Below are 15,138 nucleotides of genomic sequence, written 5' to 3'. Positions count from 1 at the left end.
TGCCCGCTTTTTTCTTTTTTGATAACATTTATTTTTAATTTTTTGGCTTTTGGCTTTTCCTCTTCGGATAATTTTTTTCCCTCGAAAATAAACTGAGTCCGGAGACTCGCGGTGCCATGCCGCATAGCGGAACAGCGCATTGAATCCTACGCCAGAACGGCCCCGGCAGCGCGAATGTCTCGGGCCGTCGAGGTCTGCTGCTTTGTCATAAAAGGGTGTTTCGATGGGCATGTCATGGGTGCGATCATACCAGCACTAATGCACCGGATCCCATCAGAACTCCGCAGTTAAGCGTGCTTGGGCGAGAGTAGTATTAGGATGGGTGACCCCCTGGGAAGTCCTCGTGTTGCACCCCTTTTATTTTTTGCCCGCTTTTTTATTTTTTGATAATATTTATTTTTAATTTTTCGGCTTTTGGCTTTTCCTCTTCGGATAATTTTTTTCCCCTGAAAATAAACTGAGTCCGGAGACTCGCGGTGCCATGCCGCATAGCGGAACAGCGCGTTGAATCCAACGCCAGAACGGCCCCGGCAGCGCGAATATCTCGGGCCGTCGAGGTCTGCTGCTTTGTCATAAAAGGGAGTTTCGAAGGGCATGTCATGGGTGCGATCATACCAGCACTAATGCTCCGGATCCCATCAGAACTCCGCAGTTAAGCGTGCTTGGGCGAGAGTAGTACTAGGATGGGTGACCCCCTGGGAAGTCCTCGTGTTGCACCCTTTTTATTTTTTTCTCCACTTTTTTATTTTTTGATAATATTTATTTTTAATTTTTCGGCTTTTGGCTTTTCCTCTTCGGAAAATTTTTTTCCCCCGAAAATAAACTGAGTCCGGAGACTGGCGGTGCCATGCCGCATAGCGGGAATAGCGCGTTGAATCCTACGCCAGAACGGCCCCGGCGGCGCGAATGTCTCGGGCCGTCGAGGTCTGCTGCTTTGTCATAAAAGGGAGTTTCGATGGGCATGTCATGGGTGCGATCATACCAGCACTAATGCACCGGATCCCATCAGAACTCCGCAGTTAAGCGTGCTTGGGCGAGAGTAGTACTAGGATGGGTGACCCCCTGGGAAGTCCTCGTGTTGCACCCCTTTTATTTTTTGCCCGCTTTTTTATTTTTTGATAATATTTATTTTTAATTTTTCGGCTTTTGGCTTTTCCTCTTCGGATAATTTTTTTCCCCCGAAAATAAACTGAGTCCGGAGACTGGCGGTGCCATGCCGCATAGCGGAACAGCGCGTTGAATCCTACGCCAGAACGGCCCCGGCAGCGCGAATGTCTCGGGCCGTCGAGGTCTGCTGCTTTGTCATAAAAGGGAGTTTCGAAGGGCATGTCATGGGTGCGATCATACCAGCACTAATGCACCGGATCCCATCAGAACTCCGCAGTTAAGCGTGCTTGGGCGAGAGTAGTACTAGGATGGGTGACCCCCTGGGAAGTCCTCGTGTTGCACCCCTTTTATTTTTTGCCCGCTTTTTTATTTTTTGATAACATTTATTTTTTATTTTTCGGCTTTTGGCTTTTCCTCTTCGGATAATTTTTTTCCCCCGAAAATAAACTGAGTCCGGAGACTGGCGGTGCCATGCCGCATAGCGAAACAGCGCGTTGAATCCTACGCCAGAACGGCCCCGGCAGCGCGAATGTCTCGGGCCGTCGAGGTCTGCTGCTTTGTCATAAAAGGGAGTTTCGAAGGGCATGTCATGGGTGCGATCATACCAGCACTAATGCACCGGATCCCATCAGAACTCCGCAGTTAAGCGTGCTTGGGCGAGAGTAGTACTAGGATGGGTGACCCCCTGGGAAGTCCTCGTGTTGCACCCCTTTTATTTTTTGCCCGCTTTTTTATTTTTTGATAACATTTATTTTTTATTTTTCGGCTTTTGGCTTTTCCTCTTCGGATAATTTTTTTCCCCCGAAAATAAACTGAGTCCGGAGACTGGCGGTGCCATGCCGCATAGCGGAACAGCGTGTTGAATCCTACGCCAGAACGGCCCCGGCAGCGCGAATGTCTCGGGCCGTCGAGGTCTGCTACTTTGTCATAAAAGGGAGTTTCGAAGGGCATGTCTTGGGTGCGATCATACCAGCACTAATGCACCGGATCCTATCAGAACTCCGCAGTTAAGCGTGCTTGGGCGAGAGTAGCACTAGGATGGGTGACCCCCTGGGAAGTCCTCATGTTGCACCCTTTTTATTTTTTGCCCGCTTTTTTATTTTTTGATAATATTTATTTTTAATTTTTTGGCTTTTGGCTTTTCCTCTTCGGATAATTTTTTTCCCCCGACAATAAACTGGGTCCGGAGACTGGCGGTGCCATGCCGCATAGCGGGACCAGCGCGTTGAATCCTACGCCAGAACGGCCCCGGCAGCGCGAATGTCTCGGGCCGTCGAGGTCTGCTGCTTTGTCATAAAAGGGAGTTTCGAAGGGCATATCATGGGTGCGATCATACCAGCACTAATGCACCGGATCCCATCAGAACTCCGCAGTTAAGCGTGCTTGGGCGAGAGTAGTACTAGGATGGGTGACCCCCTGGGAAGTCCTCGTGTTGCACCCCTTTTATTTTTTGCCCGCTTTTTTCTTTTTTGATAACATTTATTTTTAATTTTTTGGCTTTTGGCTTTTCCTCTTCGGATAATTTTTTTCCCTCGAAAATAAACTGAGTCCGGAGACTCGCGGTGCCATGCCGCATAGCGGAACAGCGCATTGAATCCTACGCCAGAACGGCCCCGGCAGCGCGAATGTCTCGGGCCGTCGAGGTCTGCTGCTTTGTCATGAAAGGGTGTTTCGATGGGCATGTCATGGGTGCGGTCATACCAGCACTAATGCACCGGATCCCATCAGAACTCCGCAGTTAAGCGTGCTTGGGCGTGAGTAGTACTAGGATGGGTGACCCCCTGGGAAGTCCTCGTGTTGCACCCCTTTTATTTTTTGCCCGCTTTTTTATTTTTTGATAATATTTATTTTTAATTTTTCGGCTTTTGGCTTTTCCTCTTCGGATAATTTTTTTCCCCCGAAAATAAACTGAGTCCGGAGACTCGCGGTGCCATGCCGCATAGCGGAACAGCGCGTTGAATCCTACGCCAGAACGGCTCCGGCAGCGCGAATGTCTCGGGCCGTCGAGGTCTGCTGCTTTGTCATAAAAGGGAGTTTCGAAGGGCATGTCATGGGTGCGATCATACCAGCACTAATGCACCGGATCCCATCAGAACTCCGCAGTTAAGCGTGCTTGGGCGAGAGTAGTACTAGGATGGGTGACCCCCTGGGAAGTCCTCGTGTTGCACCCTTTTTATTTTTTTCTCCACTTTTTTATTTTTTGATAATATTTATTTTTAATTTTTCGGCTTTTGGCTTTTCCTCTTCGGATAATTTTTTTCCCCCGAAAATAAACTGAGTCCGGAGACTGGCGGTGCCATGCCGCATAGCGGGAATAGCGCGTTGAATCCTACGCCAGAACGGCCCCGGCGGCGCGAATGTCTCGGGCCGTCGAGGTCTGCTGCTTTGTCATAAAAGGGAGTTTCGATGGGCATGTCATGGGTGCGATCATACCAGCACTAATGCACCGGATCCCATCAGAACTCCGCAGTTAAGCGTGCTTGGGCGAGAGTAGTACTAGGATGGGTGACCCCCTGGGAAGTCCTCGTGTTGCACCCCTTTTATTTTTTGCCCGCTTTTTTATTTTTTGATAATATTTATTTTTAATTTTTCGGCTTTTGGCTTTTCCTCTTCGGATAATTTTTTTCCCCCGAAAATAAACTCAGTCCGGAGACTCGCGGTGCCATGCCGCATAGCGGAACAGCGCGTTGAATCCTACGCCAGAACGGCCCCGGCAGCGCGAATGTCTCGGGCCGTCGCGGTCTGCTGCTTTGTCATAAAAGGGAGTTTCGAAGGGCATGTCATGGGTGCGATCATACCAGCACTAATGCACCGGATCCCATCATAACTCCGCAGTTAGGCGTGCTTGGGCGAGAGAAGTACTAGGATGGGTGACCCCCTGGGAAGTCCTCGTGTTGCACCCTTTTTATTTTTTGCCTGCTTTTTTATTTTTTGATAATATTTATTTTTAATTTTTTGGCTTTTGGCTTTTCCTCTTCGGATAATTTTTTCCCCCCGAAAATAAACTGAGTCCGGAGACTGGCGGTGCCATGCCGCATAGCGGAACAGCGCGTTGAATCCTACGCCAGAACGGCCCCGGCAGCGCGAATGTCTCGGGCCGTCGAGGTCTGCTGCTTTGTCATAAAAGGGAGTTTCGAAGGGCATGTCATGGGTGCGATCATACCAGCACTAATGCACCGGATCCCATCAGAACTCCGCAGTTAAGCGTGCTTGGGCGAGAGTAGTACTAGGATGGGTGACCCCCTGGGAAGTCCTCGTGTTGCACCCCTTTTATTTTTTGCCCGCTTTTTTATTTTTTGATAACATTTATTTTTTATTTTTCGGCTTTTGGCTTTTCCTCTTCGGATAATTTTTTTCCCCCGAAAATAAATTGAGTCCGGAGACTGGCGGTGCCATGCCGCATAGCGGAACAGCGCGTTGAATCCTACGCCAGAACGGCCCCGGCAGCGCGAATGTCTCGGGCCGTCGAGGTCTGCTGCTTTGTCATAAAAGGGAGTTTCGAAGGGCATGTCATGGGTGCGATCATACCAGCACTAATGCACCGGATCCCATCAGAACTCCGCAGTTAAGCGTGCTTGGGCGAGAGTAGTACTAGGATGGGTGACCCCCTGGGAAGTCCTCGTGTTGCACCCCTTTTATTTTTTGCCCGCTTTTTTATTTTTTGATAACATTTATTTTTTATTTTTCGGCTTTTGGCTTTTCCTCTTCGGATAATTTTTTTCCCCCGAAAATAAACTGAGTCCGGAGACTGGCGGTGCCATGCCGCATAGCGGAACAGCGTGTTGAATCCTACGCCAGAACGGCCCCGGCAGCGCGAATGTCTCGGGCCGTCGAGGTCTGCTACTTTGTCATAAAAGGGAGTTTCGAAGGGCATGTCTTGGGTGCGATCATACTAGCACTAATGCACCGGATCCTATCAGAACTCCGCAGTTAAGCGTGCTTGGGCGAGAGTAGTACTAGGATGGGTGACCCCCTGGGAAGTCCTCATGTTGCACCCTTTTTATTTTTTGCCCGCTTTTTTATTTTTTGATAATATTTATTTTTAATTTTTTGGCTTTTGGCTTTTCCTCTTCGGATAATTTTTTTCCCCCGACAATAAACTGGGTCCGGAGACTGGCGGTGCCATGCCGCATAGCGGGACCAGCGCGTTGAATCCTACGCCAGAACGGCCCCGGCAGCGCGAATGTCTCGGGCCGTCGAGGTCTGCTGCTTTGTCATAAAAGGGAGTTTCGAAGGGCATATCATGGGTGCGATCATACCAGCACTAATGCACCGGATCCCATCAGAACTCCGCAGTTAAGCGTGCTTGGGCGAGAGTAGTACTAGGATGGGTGACCCCCTGGGAAGTCCTCGTGTTGCACCCCTTTTATTTTTTGCCCGCTTTTTTCTTTTTTGATAACATTTATTTTTAATTTTTTGGCTTTTGGCTTTTCCTCTTCGGATAATTTTTTTCCCTCGAAAATAAACTGAGTCCGGAGACTCGCGGTGCCATGCCGCATAGCGGAACAGCGCATTGAATCCTACGCCAGAACGGCCCCGGCAGCGCGAATGTCTCGGGCCGTTGAGGTCTGCTGCTTTGTCATGAAAGGGTGTTTCGATTGGCATGTCATGGGTGCGGTCATACCAGCACTAATGCACCGGATCCCATCAGAACTCCGCAGTTAAGCGTGCTTGGGCGTGAGTAGTACTAGGATGGGTGACCCCCTGGGAAGTCCTCGTGTTGCACCCCTTTTATTTTTTGCCCGCTTTTTTATTTTTTGATAATATTTATTTTTAATTTTTCGGCTTTTGGCTTTTCCTCTTCGGATAATTTTTTTCCCCCGAAAATAAACTGAGTCCGGAGACTCGCGGTGCCATGCCGCATAGCGGAACAGCGCGTTGAATCCTACGCCAGAACGGCCCCGGCAGCGCGAATGTCTCGGGCCGTCGAGGTCTGCTGCTTTGTCATAAAAGGGAGTTTCGAAGGGCATGTCATGGGTGCGATCATACCAGCACTAATGCACCGGATCCCATCAGAACTCCGCAGTTAGGCGTGCTTGGGCGAGAGTAGTACTAGGATGGGTGACCCCCTGGGAAGTCCTCGTGTTGCACCCTTTTTATTTTTTTCTCCACTTTTTTATTTTTTGATAATATTTATTTTTAATTTTTCGGCTTTTGGCTTTTCCTCTTCGGATAATTTTTTTCCCCCGAAAATAAACTGAGTCCGGAGACTGGCGGTGCCATGCCGCATAGCGGGAATAGCGCGTTGAATCCTACGCCAGAACGGCCCCGGCGGCGCGAATGTCTCGGGCCGTCGAGGTCTGCTGCTTTGTCATAAAAGGGAGTTTCGATGGGCATGTCATGGGTGCGATCATACCAGCACTAATGCACCGGATCCCATCAGAACTCCGCAGTTAAGCGTGCTTGGGCGAGAGTAGTACTAGGATGGGTGACCCCCTGGGAAGTCCTCGTGTTGCACCCCTTTTATTTTTTGCCCGCTTTTTTATTTTTTGATAATATTTATTTTTAATTTTTCGGCTTTTGGCTTTTCCTCTTCGGATAATTTTTTTCCCCCGAAAATAAACTGAGTCCGGAGACTCGCGGTGCCATGCCGCATAGCGGAACAGCGTGTTGAATCCTACGCCAGAACGGCCCCGGCAGCGCGAATGTCTCGGGCCGTCGCGGTCTGCTGCTTTGTCATAAAAGGGAGTTTCGAAGGGCATGTCATGGGTGCGATCATACCAGCACTAATGCACCGGATCCCATCATAACTCCGCAGTTAGGCGTGCTTGGGCGAGAGAAGTACTAGGATGGGTGACCCCCTGGGAAGTCCTCGTGTTGCACCCTTTTTATTTTTTGCCTGCTTTTTTATTTTTTGATAATATTTATTTTTAATTTTTTGGCTTTTGGCTTTTCCTCTTCGGATAATTTTTTCCCCCCGAAAATAAACTGAGTCCGGAGACTGGCGGTGCCATGCCGCATAGCGGAACAGCGCGTTGAATCCTACGCCAGAACGGCCCCGGCAGCGCGAATGTCTCGGGCCGTCGAGGTCTGCTGCTTTGTCATAAAAGGGAGTTTCGAAGGGCATGTCATGGGTGCGATCATACCAGCACTAATGCACCGGATCCCATCAGAACTCCGCAGTTAAGCGTGCTTGGGCGAGAGTAGTACTAGGATGGGTGACCCCCTGGGAAGTCCTCGTGTTGCACCCCTTTTATTTTTTGCCCGCTTTTTTATTTTTTGATAACATTTATTTTTTATTTTTCGGCTTTTGGCTTTTCCTCTTCGGATAATTTTTTTCCCCCGAAAATAAATTGAGTCCGGAGACTGGCGGTGCCATGCCGCATAGCGGAACAGCGCGTTGAATCCTACGCCAGAACGGCCCCGGCAGCGCGAATGTCTCGGGCCGTCGAGGTCTGCTGCTTTGTCATAAAAGGGAGTTTCGAAGGGCATGTCATGGGTGCGATCATACCAGCACTAATGCACCGGATCCCATCAGAACTCCGCAGTTAAGCGTGCTTGGGCGAGAGTAGTACTAGGATGGGTGACCCCCTGGGAAGTCCTCGTGTTGCACCCCTTTTATTTTTTGCCCGCTTTTTTATTTTTTGATAACATTTATTTTTTATTTTTCGGCTTTTGGCTTTTCCTCTTCGGATAATTTTTTTCCCCCGAAAATAAACTGAGTCCGGAGACTGGCGGTGCCATGCCGCATAGCGGAACAGCGTGTTGAATCCTACGCCAGAACGGCCCCGGCAGCGCGAATGTCTCGGGCCGTCGAGGTCTGCTACTTTGTCATAAAAGGGAGTTTCGAAGGGCATGTCTTGGGTGCGATCATACCAGCACTAATGCACCGGATCCTATCAGAACTCCGCAGTTAAGCGTGCTTGGGCGAGAGTAGTACTAGGATGGGTGACCCCCTGGGAAGTCCTCATGTTGCACCCTTTTTATTTTTTGCCCGCTTTTTTATTTTTTGATAATATTTATTTTTAATTTTTTGGCTTTTGGCTTTTCCTCTTCGGATAATTTTTTTCCCCCGACAATAAACTGGGTCCGGAGACTGGCGGTGCCATGCCGCATAGCGGGACCAGCGCGTTGAATCCTACGCCAGAACGGCCCCGGCAGCGCGAATGTCTCGGGCCGTCGAGGTCTGCTGCTTTGTCATAAAAGGGAGTTTCGAAGGGCATATCATGGGTGCGATCATACCAGCACTAATGCACCGGATCCCATCAGAACTCCGCAGTTAAGCGTGCTTGGGCGAGAGTAGTACTAGGATGGGTGACCCCCTGGGAAGTCCTCGTGTTGCACCCCTTTTATTTTTTGCCCGCTTTTTTCTTTTTTGATAACATTTATTTTTAATTTTTTGGCTTTTGGCTTTTCCTCTTCGGATAATTTTTTTCCCTCGAAAATAAACTGAGTCCGGAGACTCGCGGTGCCATGCCGCATAGCGGAACAGCGCATTGAATCCTACGCCAGAACGGCCCCGGCAGCGCGAATGTCTCGGGCCGTCGAGGTCTGCTGCTTTGTCATGAAAGGGTGTTTCGATGGGCATGTCATGGGTGCGGTCATACCAGCACTAATGCACCGGATCCCATCGGAACTCCGCAGTTAAGCGTGCTTGGGCGTGAGTAGTACTAGGATGGGTGACCCCCTAGGAAGTCCTCGTGTTGCACCCCTTTTATTTTTTGCCCGCTTTTTTATTTTTTGATAATATTTATTTTTAATTTTTCGGCTTTTGGCTTTTCCTCTTCGGATAATTTTTTTCCCCCGAAAATAAACTGAGTCCGGAGACTCGCGGTGCCATGCCGCATAGCGGAACAGCGCGTTGAATCCTACGCCAGAACGGCCCCGGCAGCGCGAATGTCTCGGGCCGTCGAGGTCTGCTGCTTTGTCATAAAAGGGAGTTTCGAAGGGCATGTCATGGGTGCGATCATACCAGCACTAATGCACCGGATCCCATCAGAACTCCGCAGTTAGGCGTGCTTGGGCGAGAGTAGTACTAGGATGGGTGACCCCCTGGGAAGTCCTCGTGTTGCACCCTTTTTATTTTTTTCTCCACTTTTTTATTTTTTGATAATATTTATTTTTAATTTTTCGGCTTTCGGCTTTTCCTCTTCGGATAATTTTTTTCCCCCGAAAATAAACTGAGTCCGGAGACTGGCGGTGCCATGCCGCATAGCGGGAATAGCGCGTTGAATCCTACGCCAGAACGGCCCCGGCGGCGCGAATGTCTCGGGCCGTCGAGGTCTGCTGCTTTGTCATAAAAGGGAGTTTCGATGGGCATGTCATGGATGCGATCATACCAGCACTAATGCACCGGATCCCATCAGAACTCCGCAGTTAAGCGTGCTTGGGCGAGAGTAGTACTAGGATGGGTGACCCCCTGGGAAGTCCTCGTGTTGCACCCCTTTTATTTTTTGCCCGCTTTTTTATTTTTTGATAATATTTATTTTTAATTTTTCGGCTTTTGGCTTTTCCTCTTCGGATAATTTTTTTCCCCCGAAAATAAACTGAGTCCGGAGACTCGCGGTGCCATGCCGCATAGCGGAACAGCGTGTTGAATCCTACGCCAGAACGGCCCCGGCAGCGCGAATGTCTCGGGCCGTCGCGGTCTGCTGCTTTGTCATAAAAGGGAGTTTCGAAGGGCATGTCATGGGTGCGATCATACCAGCACTAATGCACCGGATCCCATCATAACTCCGCAGTTAGGCGTGCTTGGGCGAGAGAAGTACTAGGATGGGTGACCCCCTGGGAAGTCCTCGTGTTGCACCCTTTTTATTTTTTGCCTGCTTTTTTATTTTTTGATAATATTTATTTTTAATTTTTTGGCTTTTGGCTTTTCCTCTTCGGATAATTTTTTCCCCCCGAAAATAAACTGAGTCCGGAGACTGGCGGTGCCATGCCGCATAGCGGAACAGTGCGTTGAATCCTACGCCAGAACGGCCCCGGCAGCGCGAATGTCTCGGGCCGTCGAGGTCTGCTGCTTTGTCATAAAAGGGAGTTTCGAAGGGCATGTCATGGGTGCGATCATACCAGCACTAATGCACCGGATCCCATCAGAACTCCGCAGTTAAGCGTGCTTGGGCGAGAGTAGTACTAGGATGGGTGACCCCCTGGGAAGTCCTCGTGTTGCACCCCTTTTATTTTTTGCCCGCTTTTTTATTTTTTGATAACATTTATTTTTTATTTTTCGGCTTTTGGCTTTTCCTCTTCGGATAATTTTTTTCCCCCGAAAATAAATTGAGTCCGGAGACTGGCGGTGCCATGCCGCATAGCGGAACAGCGCGTTGAATCCTACGCCAGAACGGCCCCGGCAGCGCGAATGTCTCGGGCCGTCGAGGTCTGCTGCTTTGTCATAAAAGGGAGTTTCGAAGGGCATGTCATGGGTGCGATCATACCAGCACTAATGCACCGGATCCCATCAGAACTCCGCAGTTAAGCGTGCTTGGGCGAGAGTAGTACTAGGATGGGTGACCCCCTGGGAAGTCCTCGTGTTGCACCCCTTTTATTTTTTGCCCGCTTTTTTATTTTTTGATAACATTTATTTTTTATTTTTCGGCTTTTGGCTTTTCCTCTTCGGATAATTTTTTTCCCCCGAAAATAAACTGAGTCCGGAGACTGGCGGTGCCATGCCGCATAGCGGAACAGCGTGTTGAATCCTACGCCAGAACGGCCCCGGCAGCGCGAATGTCTCGGGCCGTCGAGGTCTGCTACTTTGTCATAAAAGGGAGTTTCGAAGGGCATGTCTTGGGTGCGATCATACCAGCACTAATGCACCGGATCCTATCAGAACTCCGCAGTTAAGCGTGCTTGGGCGAGAGTAGTACTAGGATGGGTGACCCCCTGGGAAGTCCTCATGTTGCACCCTTTTTATTTTTTGCCCGCTTTTTTATTTTTTGATAATATTTATTTTTAATTTTTTGGCTTTTGGCTTTTCCTCTTCGGATAATTTTTTTCCCCCGACAATAAACTGGGTCCGGAGACTGGCGGTGCCATGCCGCATAGCGGGACCAGCGCGTTGAATCCTACGCCAGAACGGCCCCGGCAGCGCGAATGTCTCGGGCCGTCGAGGTCTGCTGCTTTGTCATAAAAGGGAGTTTCGAAGGGCATATCATGGGTGCGATCATACCAGCACTAATGCACCGGATCCCATCAGAACTCCGCAGTTAAGCGTGCTTGGGCGAGAGTAGTACTAGGATGGGTGACCCCCTGGGAAGTCCTCGTGTTGCACCCCTTTTATTTTTTGCCCGCTTTTTTCTTTTTTGATAACATTTATTTTTAATTTTTTGGCTTTTGGCTTTTCCTCTTCGGATAATTTTTTTCCCTCGAAAATAAACTGAGTCCGGAGACTGGCGGTGCCATGCCGCATAGCGGAACAGCGCATTGAATCCTACGCCAGAACGGCCCCGGCAGCGCGAATGTCTCGGGCCGTCGAGGTCTGCTGCTTTGTCATGAAAGGGTGTTTCGATGGGCATGTCATGGGTGCGGTCATACCAGCACTAATGCACCGGATCCCATCAGAACTCCGCAGTTAAGCGTGCTTGGGCGAGAGTAGTACTAGGATGGGTGACCCCCTGGGAAGTCCTCGTGTTGCGCCCCTTTTATTTTTTGCCCGCTTTTTTATTTTTTGATAACATTTATTTTTTATTTTTCGGCTTTTGGCTTTTCCTCTTCGGATAATTTTTTTCCCCCGAAAATAAATTGAGTCCGGAGACTGGCGGTGCCATGCCGCATAGCGGAACAGCGCGTTGAATCCTACGCCAGAACGGCCCCGGCAGCGCGAATGTCTCGGGCCGTCGAGGTCTGCTGCTTTGTCATAAAAGGGAGTTTCGAAGGGCATGTCATGGGTGCGATCATACCAGCACTAATGCACCGGATCCCATCAGAACTCCGCAGTTAGGCGTGCTTGGGCGAGAGTAGTACTAGGATGGGTGACCCCCTGGGAAGTCCTCGTGTTGCACCCTTTTTATTTTTTTCTCCACTTTTTTATTTTTTGATAATATTTATTTTTAATTTTTCGGCTTTCGGCTTTTCCTCTTCGGATAATTTTTTTCCCCCGAAAATAAACTGAGTCCGGAGACTGGCGGTGCCATGCCGCATAGCGGAACAGCGTGTTGAATCCTACGCCAGAACGGCCTCGGCAGCGCGAATGTCTCGGGCCGTCGAGGTCTGCTACTTTGTCATAAAAGGGAGTTTCGAAGGGCATGTCTTGGGTGCGATCATACCAGCACTAATGCACCGGATCCTATCAGAACTCCGCAGTTAAGCGTGCTTGGGCGAGAGTAGTACTAGGATGGGTGACCCCCTGGGAAGTCCTCATGTTGCACCCTTTTTATTTTTTGCCCGCTTTTTTATTTTTTGATAATATTTATTTTTAATTTTTTGGCTTTTGGCTTTTCCTCTTCGGATAATTTTTTTCCCCCGACAATAAACTGGGTCCGGAGACTGGCGGTGCCATGCCGCATAGCGGGACCAGCGCGTTGAATCCTACGCCAGAACGGCCCCGGCAGCGCGAATGTCTCGGGCCGTCGAGGTCTGCTGCTTTGTCATAAAAGGGAGTTTCGAAGGGCATATCATGGGTGCGATCATACCAGCACTAATGCACCGGATCCCATCAGAACTCCGCAGTTAAGCGTGCTTGGGCGAGAGTAGTACTAGGATGGGTGACCCCCTGGGAAGTCCTCGTGTTGCACCCCTTTTATTTTTTGCCCGCTTTTTTCTTTTTTGATAACATTTATTTTTAATTTTTTGGCTTTTGGCTTTTCCTCTTCGGATAATTTTTTTCCCTCGAAAATAAACTGAGTCCGGAGACTCGCGGTGCCATGCCGCATAGCGGAACAGCGCATTGAATCCTACGCCAGAACGGCCCCGGCAGCGCGAATGTCTCGGGCCGTCGAGGTCTGCTGCTTTGTCATGAAAGGGTGTTTCGATGGGCATGTCATGGGTGCGGTCATACCAGCACTAATGCACCGGATCCCATCAGAACTCCGCAGTTAAGCGTGCTTGGGCGTGAGTAGTACTAGGATGGGTGACCCCCTGGGAAGTCCTCGTGTTGCACCCCTTTTATTTTTTGCCCGCTTTTTTATTTTTTGATAATATTTATTTTTAATTTTTCGGCTTTTGGCTTTTCCTCTTCGGATAATTTTTTTCCCCCGAAAATAAACTGAGTCCGGAGACTCGCGGTGCCATGCCGCATAGCGGAACAGCGCGTTGAATCCTACGCCAGAACGGCCCCGGCAGCGCGAATGTCTCGGGCCGTCGAGGTCTGCTGCTTTGTCATAAAAGGGAGTTTCGAAGGGCATGTCATGGGTGCGATCATACCAGCACTAATGCACCGGATCCCATCAGAACTCCGCAGTTAGGCGTGCTTGGGCGAGAGTAGTACTAGGATGGGTGACCCCCTGGGAAGTCCTCGTGTTGCACCCTTTTTATTTTTTTCTCCACTTTTTTATTTTTTGATAATATTTATTTTTAATTTTTCGGCTTTCGGCTTTTCCTCTTCGGATAATTTTTTTCCCCCGAAAATAAACTGAGTCCGGAGACTGGCGGTGCCATGCCGCATAGCGGGAATAGCGCGTTGAATCCTACGCCAGAACGGCCCCGGCGGCGCGAATGTCTCGGGCCGTCGAGGTCTGCTGCTTTGTCATAAAAGGGAGTTTCGATGGGCATGTCATGGGTGCGATCATACCAGCACTAATGCACCGGATCCCATCAGAACTCCGCAGTTAAGCGTGCTTGGGCGAGAGTAGTACTAGGATGGGTGACCCCCTGGGAAGTCCTCGTGTTGCACCCCTTTTATTTTTTGCCCGCTTTTTTATTTTTTGATAATATTTATTTTTAATTTTTCGGCTTTTGGCTTTTCCTCTTCGGATAATTTTTTTCCCCCGAAAATAAACTGAGTCCGGAGACTCGCGGTGCCATGCCGCATAGCGGAACAGCGCGTTGAATCCTACGCCAGAACGGCCCCGGCAGCGCGAATGTCTCGGGCCGTCGCGGTCTGCTGCTTTGTCATAAAAGGGAGTTTCGAAGGGCATGTCATGGGTGCGATCATACCAGCACTAATGCACCGGATCCCATCATAACTCCGCAGTTAGGCGTGCTTGGGCGAGAGAAGTACTAGGATGGGTGACCCCCTGGGAAGTCCTCGTGTTGCACCCTTTTTATTTTTTGCCTGCTTTTTTATTTTTTGATAATATTTATTTTTAATTTTTTGGCTTTTGGCTTTTCCTCTTCGGATAATTTTTTCCCCCCGAAAATAAACTGAGTCCGGAGACTGGCGGTGCCATGCCGCATAGCGGAACAGCGCGTTGAATCCTACGCCAGAACGGCCCCGGCAGCGCGAATGTCTCGGGCCGTCGAGGTCTGCTGCTTTGTCATAAAAGGGAGTTTCGAAGGGCATGTCATGGGTGCGATCATACCAGCACTAATGCACCGGATCCCATCAGAACTCCGCAGTTAAGCGTGCTTGGGCGAGAGTAGTACTAGGATGGGTGACCCCCTGGGAAGTCCTCGTGTTGCACCCCTTTTATTTTTTGCCCGCTTTTTTATTTTTTGATAACATTTATTTTTTATTTTTCGGCTTTTGGCTTTTCCTCTTCGGATAATTTTTTTCCCCCGAAAATAAATTGAGTCCGGAGACTGGCGGTGCCATGCCGCATAGCGGAACAGCGCGTTGAATCCTACGCCAGAACGGCCCCGGCAGCGCGAATGTCTCGGGCCTTCGAGGTCTGCTGCTTTGTCATAAAAGGGAGTTTCGAAGGGCATGTCATGGGTGCGATCATACCAGCACTAATGCACCGGATCCCATCAGAACTCCGCAGTTAAGCGTGCTTGGGCGAGAGTAGTACTAGGATGGGTGACCCCCTGGGAAGTCCTCGTGTTGCACTCCTTTTATTTTTTGCCCGCTTTTTTATTTTTTGATAACATTTATTTTTTATTTTTCGGCTTTTGGCTTTTCCTCTTCGGATAATTTTTTTCCCCCGAAAATAAACTGAGTCCGGAGACTGGCGGTGCCATGCCGCATAGCGGAACAGCGCGTTGAATCCTACGCCAGAA

General features: G+C 49.5%; 36 non-coding genes and 5 pseudogenes across 36 annotated transcripts; all 41 read left to right on the top strand.

The window, feature by feature from the left end:
• Nucleotides 1–236: 236 nt before the first annotated feature.
• LOC149763400 (5S ribosomal RNA) lies at nt 237–355 on the top strand. The gene has a single exon (XR_016401548.1). It is a non-coding gene; the product is annotated as a 5S ribosomal RNA (ribosomal RNA).
• Nucleotides 356–601: 246 nt separating this feature from the next.
• LOC149763399 (5S ribosomal RNA) lies at nt 602–720 on the top strand. Its single transcript, XR_016401357.1, has one exon. It is a non-coding gene; the product is annotated as a 5S ribosomal RNA (ribosomal RNA).
• A 248-nt stretch (nt 721–968) lies between these two features.
• LOC149763398 (5S ribosomal RNA) lies at nt 969–1,087 on the top strand. The gene has a single exon (XR_016410769.1). It is a non-coding gene; the product is annotated as a 5S ribosomal RNA (ribosomal RNA).
• A 246-nt stretch (nt 1,088–1,333) lies between these two features.
• On the top strand, nt 1,334–1,452 carry LOC149763397 (5S ribosomal RNA). The gene has a single exon (XR_016410768.1). It is a non-coding gene; the product is annotated as a 5S ribosomal RNA (ribosomal RNA).
• A 246-nt stretch (nt 1,453–1,698) lies between these two features.
• Nucleotides 1,699–1,817, top strand: LOC149763396 (5S ribosomal RNA). Its single transcript, XR_016410767.1, has one exon. It is a non-coding gene; the product is annotated as a 5S ribosomal RNA (ribosomal RNA).
• A 246-nt stretch (nt 1,818–2,063) lies between these two features.
• On the top strand, nt 2,064–2,182 carry LOC149763395 (5S ribosomal RNA; annotated as a pseudogene).
• A 247-nt stretch (nt 2,183–2,429) lies between these two features.
• LOC149763394 (5S ribosomal RNA) lies at nt 2,430–2,548 on the top strand. The gene has a single exon (XR_016410766.1). It is a non-coding gene; the product is annotated as a 5S ribosomal RNA (ribosomal RNA).
• A 246-nt stretch (nt 2,549–2,794) lies between these two features.
• Nucleotides 2,795–2,913, top strand: LOC149763393 (5S ribosomal RNA). Its single transcript, XR_016400695.1, has one exon. It is a non-coding gene; the product is annotated as a 5S ribosomal RNA (ribosomal RNA).
• A 246-nt stretch (nt 2,914–3,159) lies between these two features.
• Nucleotides 3,160–3,278, top strand: LOC149763392 (5S ribosomal RNA). The gene has a single exon (XR_016412236.1). It is a non-coding gene; the product is annotated as a 5S ribosomal RNA (ribosomal RNA).
• A 248-nt stretch (nt 3,279–3,526) lies between these two features.
• On the top strand, nt 3,527–3,645 carry LOC149763391 (5S ribosomal RNA). Its single transcript, XR_016410765.1, has one exon. It is a non-coding gene; the product is annotated as a 5S ribosomal RNA (ribosomal RNA).
• A 246-nt stretch (nt 3,646–3,891) lies between these two features.
• LOC149763390 (5S ribosomal RNA) lies at nt 3,892–4,010 on the top strand (annotated as a pseudogene).
• A 246-nt stretch (nt 4,011–4,256) lies between these two features.
• Nucleotides 4,257–4,375, top strand: LOC149763389 (5S ribosomal RNA). Its single transcript, XR_016410764.1, has one exon. It is a non-coding gene; the product is annotated as a 5S ribosomal RNA (ribosomal RNA).
• Nucleotides 4,376–4,621: 246 nt separating this feature from the next.
• On the top strand, nt 4,622–4,740 carry LOC149763388 (5S ribosomal RNA). The gene has a single exon (XR_016410762.1). It is a non-coding gene; the product is annotated as a 5S ribosomal RNA (ribosomal RNA).
• A 246-nt stretch (nt 4,741–4,986) lies between these two features.
• On the top strand, nt 4,987–5,105 carry LOC149763387 (5S ribosomal RNA). The gene has a single exon (XR_016408311.1). It is a non-coding gene; the product is annotated as a 5S ribosomal RNA (ribosomal RNA).
• A 247-nt stretch (nt 5,106–5,352) lies between these two features.
• On the top strand, nt 5,353–5,471 carry LOC149763386 (5S ribosomal RNA). The gene has a single exon (XR_016410761.1). It is a non-coding gene; the product is annotated as a 5S ribosomal RNA (ribosomal RNA).
• A 246-nt stretch (nt 5,472–5,717) lies between these two features.
• LOC149763385 (5S ribosomal RNA) lies at nt 5,718–5,836 on the top strand. The gene has a single exon (XR_016400694.1). It is a non-coding gene; the product is annotated as a 5S ribosomal RNA (ribosomal RNA).
• A 246-nt stretch (nt 5,837–6,082) lies between these two features.
• LOC149763384 (5S ribosomal RNA) lies at nt 6,083–6,201 on the top strand. The gene has a single exon (XR_016404115.1). It is a non-coding gene; the product is annotated as a 5S ribosomal RNA (ribosomal RNA).
• A 248-nt stretch (nt 6,202–6,449) lies between these two features.
• Nucleotides 6,450–6,568, top strand: LOC149763383 (5S ribosomal RNA). The gene has a single exon (XR_016410760.1). It is a non-coding gene; the product is annotated as a 5S ribosomal RNA (ribosomal RNA).
• A 246-nt stretch (nt 6,569–6,814) lies between these two features.
• On the top strand, nt 6,815–6,933 carry LOC149763382 (5S ribosomal RNA; annotated as a pseudogene).
• Nucleotides 6,934–7,179: 246 nt separating this feature from the next.
• On the top strand, nt 7,180–7,298 carry LOC149763381 (5S ribosomal RNA). Its single transcript, XR_016410759.1, has one exon. It is a non-coding gene; the product is annotated as a 5S ribosomal RNA (ribosomal RNA).
• A 246-nt stretch (nt 7,299–7,544) lies between these two features.
• Nucleotides 7,545–7,663, top strand: LOC149763380 (5S ribosomal RNA). Its single transcript, XR_016410758.1, has one exon. It is a non-coding gene; the product is annotated as a 5S ribosomal RNA (ribosomal RNA).
• A 246-nt stretch (nt 7,664–7,909) lies between these two features.
• LOC149763379 (5S ribosomal RNA) lies at nt 7,910–8,028 on the top strand. The gene has a single exon (XR_016407463.1). It is a non-coding gene; the product is annotated as a 5S ribosomal RNA (ribosomal RNA).
• Nucleotides 8,029–8,275: 247 nt separating this feature from the next.
• LOC149763378 (5S ribosomal RNA) lies at nt 8,276–8,394 on the top strand. Its single transcript, XR_016410757.1, has one exon. It is a non-coding gene; the product is annotated as a 5S ribosomal RNA (ribosomal RNA).
• A 246-nt stretch (nt 8,395–8,640) lies between these two features.
• Nucleotides 8,641–8,759, top strand: LOC149763377 (5S ribosomal RNA). The gene has a single exon (XR_016405102.1). It is a non-coding gene; the product is annotated as a 5S ribosomal RNA (ribosomal RNA).
• A 246-nt stretch (nt 8,760–9,005) lies between these two features.
• LOC149763376 (5S ribosomal RNA) lies at nt 9,006–9,124 on the top strand. Its single transcript, XR_016404114.1, has one exon. It is a non-coding gene; the product is annotated as a 5S ribosomal RNA (ribosomal RNA).
• Nucleotides 9,125–9,372: 248 nt separating this feature from the next.
• Nucleotides 9,373–9,491, top strand: LOC149763375 (5S ribosomal RNA). Its single transcript, XR_016402066.1, has one exon. It is a non-coding gene; the product is annotated as a 5S ribosomal RNA (ribosomal RNA).
• Nucleotides 9,492–9,737: 246 nt separating this feature from the next.
• On the top strand, nt 9,738–9,856 carry LOC149763374 (5S ribosomal RNA; annotated as a pseudogene).
• Nucleotides 9,857–10,102: 246 nt separating this feature from the next.
• On the top strand, nt 10,103–10,221 carry LOC149763373 (5S ribosomal RNA). Its single transcript, XR_016410756.1, has one exon. It is a non-coding gene; the product is annotated as a 5S ribosomal RNA (ribosomal RNA).
• Nucleotides 10,222–10,467: 246 nt separating this feature from the next.
• LOC149763372 (5S ribosomal RNA) lies at nt 10,468–10,586 on the top strand. Its single transcript, XR_016410755.1, has one exon. It is a non-coding gene; the product is annotated as a 5S ribosomal RNA (ribosomal RNA).
• Nucleotides 10,587–10,832: 246 nt separating this feature from the next.
• On the top strand, nt 10,833–10,951 carry LOC149763371 (5S ribosomal RNA). The gene has a single exon (XR_016407462.1). It is a non-coding gene; the product is annotated as a 5S ribosomal RNA (ribosomal RNA).
• A 247-nt stretch (nt 10,952–11,198) lies between these two features.
• On the top strand, nt 11,199–11,317 carry LOC149763370 (5S ribosomal RNA). Its single transcript, XR_016410754.1, has one exon. It is a non-coding gene; the product is annotated as a 5S ribosomal RNA (ribosomal RNA).
• A 246-nt stretch (nt 11,318–11,563) lies between these two features.
• On the top strand, nt 11,564–11,682 carry LOC149763369 (5S ribosomal RNA). Its single transcript, XR_016402579.1, has one exon. It is a non-coding gene; the product is annotated as a 5S ribosomal RNA (ribosomal RNA).
• A 246-nt stretch (nt 11,683–11,928) lies between these two features.
• LOC149763368 (5S ribosomal RNA) lies at nt 11,929–12,047 on the top strand. The gene has a single exon (XR_016404113.1). It is a non-coding gene; the product is annotated as a 5S ribosomal RNA (ribosomal RNA).
• Nucleotides 12,048–12,294: 247 nt separating this feature from the next.
• On the top strand, nt 12,295–12,413 carry LOC149763367 (5S ribosomal RNA). The gene has a single exon (XR_016407461.1). It is a non-coding gene; the product is annotated as a 5S ribosomal RNA (ribosomal RNA).
• Nucleotides 12,414–12,660: 247 nt separating this feature from the next.
• LOC149763366 (5S ribosomal RNA) lies at nt 12,661–12,779 on the top strand. The gene has a single exon (XR_016410753.1). It is a non-coding gene; the product is annotated as a 5S ribosomal RNA (ribosomal RNA).
• Nucleotides 12,780–13,025: 246 nt separating this feature from the next.
• On the top strand, nt 13,026–13,144 carry LOC149763365 (5S ribosomal RNA). Its single transcript, XR_016400693.1, has one exon. It is a non-coding gene; the product is annotated as a 5S ribosomal RNA (ribosomal RNA).
• A 246-nt stretch (nt 13,145–13,390) lies between these two features.
• On the top strand, nt 13,391–13,509 carry LOC149763364 (5S ribosomal RNA). The gene has a single exon (XR_016404112.1). It is a non-coding gene; the product is annotated as a 5S ribosomal RNA (ribosomal RNA).
• A 248-nt stretch (nt 13,510–13,757) lies between these two features.
• On the top strand, nt 13,758–13,876 carry LOC149763363 (5S ribosomal RNA). The gene has a single exon (XR_016410751.1). It is a non-coding gene; the product is annotated as a 5S ribosomal RNA (ribosomal RNA).
• Nucleotides 13,877–14,122: 246 nt separating this feature from the next.
• On the top strand, nt 14,123–14,241 carry LOC149763362 (5S ribosomal RNA; annotated as a pseudogene).
• Nucleotides 14,242–14,487: 246 nt separating this feature from the next.
• Nucleotides 14,488–14,606, top strand: LOC149763361 (5S ribosomal RNA). The gene has a single exon (XR_016410750.1). It is a non-coding gene; the product is annotated as a 5S ribosomal RNA (ribosomal RNA).
• Nucleotides 14,607–14,852: 246 nt separating this feature from the next.
• Nucleotides 14,853–14,971, top strand: LOC149763360 (5S ribosomal RNA). The gene has a single exon (XR_016412838.1). It is a non-coding gene; the product is annotated as a 5S ribosomal RNA (ribosomal RNA).
• Nucleotides 14,972–15,138: the final 167 nt, after the last annotated feature.

This window comes from Phoenix dactylifera, chromosome 4 (genome assembly GCF_051530095.1).
Source record: "Phoenix dactylifera cultivar Ajwa chromosome 4, Ajwa_hap1_PhDact_Kaust_v1.1, whole genome shotgun sequence".
NCBI classification, from domain to species: domain Eukaryota; kingdom Viridiplantae; phylum Streptophyta; class Magnoliopsida; order Arecales; family Arecaceae; genus Phoenix; species Phoenix dactylifera.
This window is presented reverse-complemented; position numbering and strand designations above follow the sequence as displayed.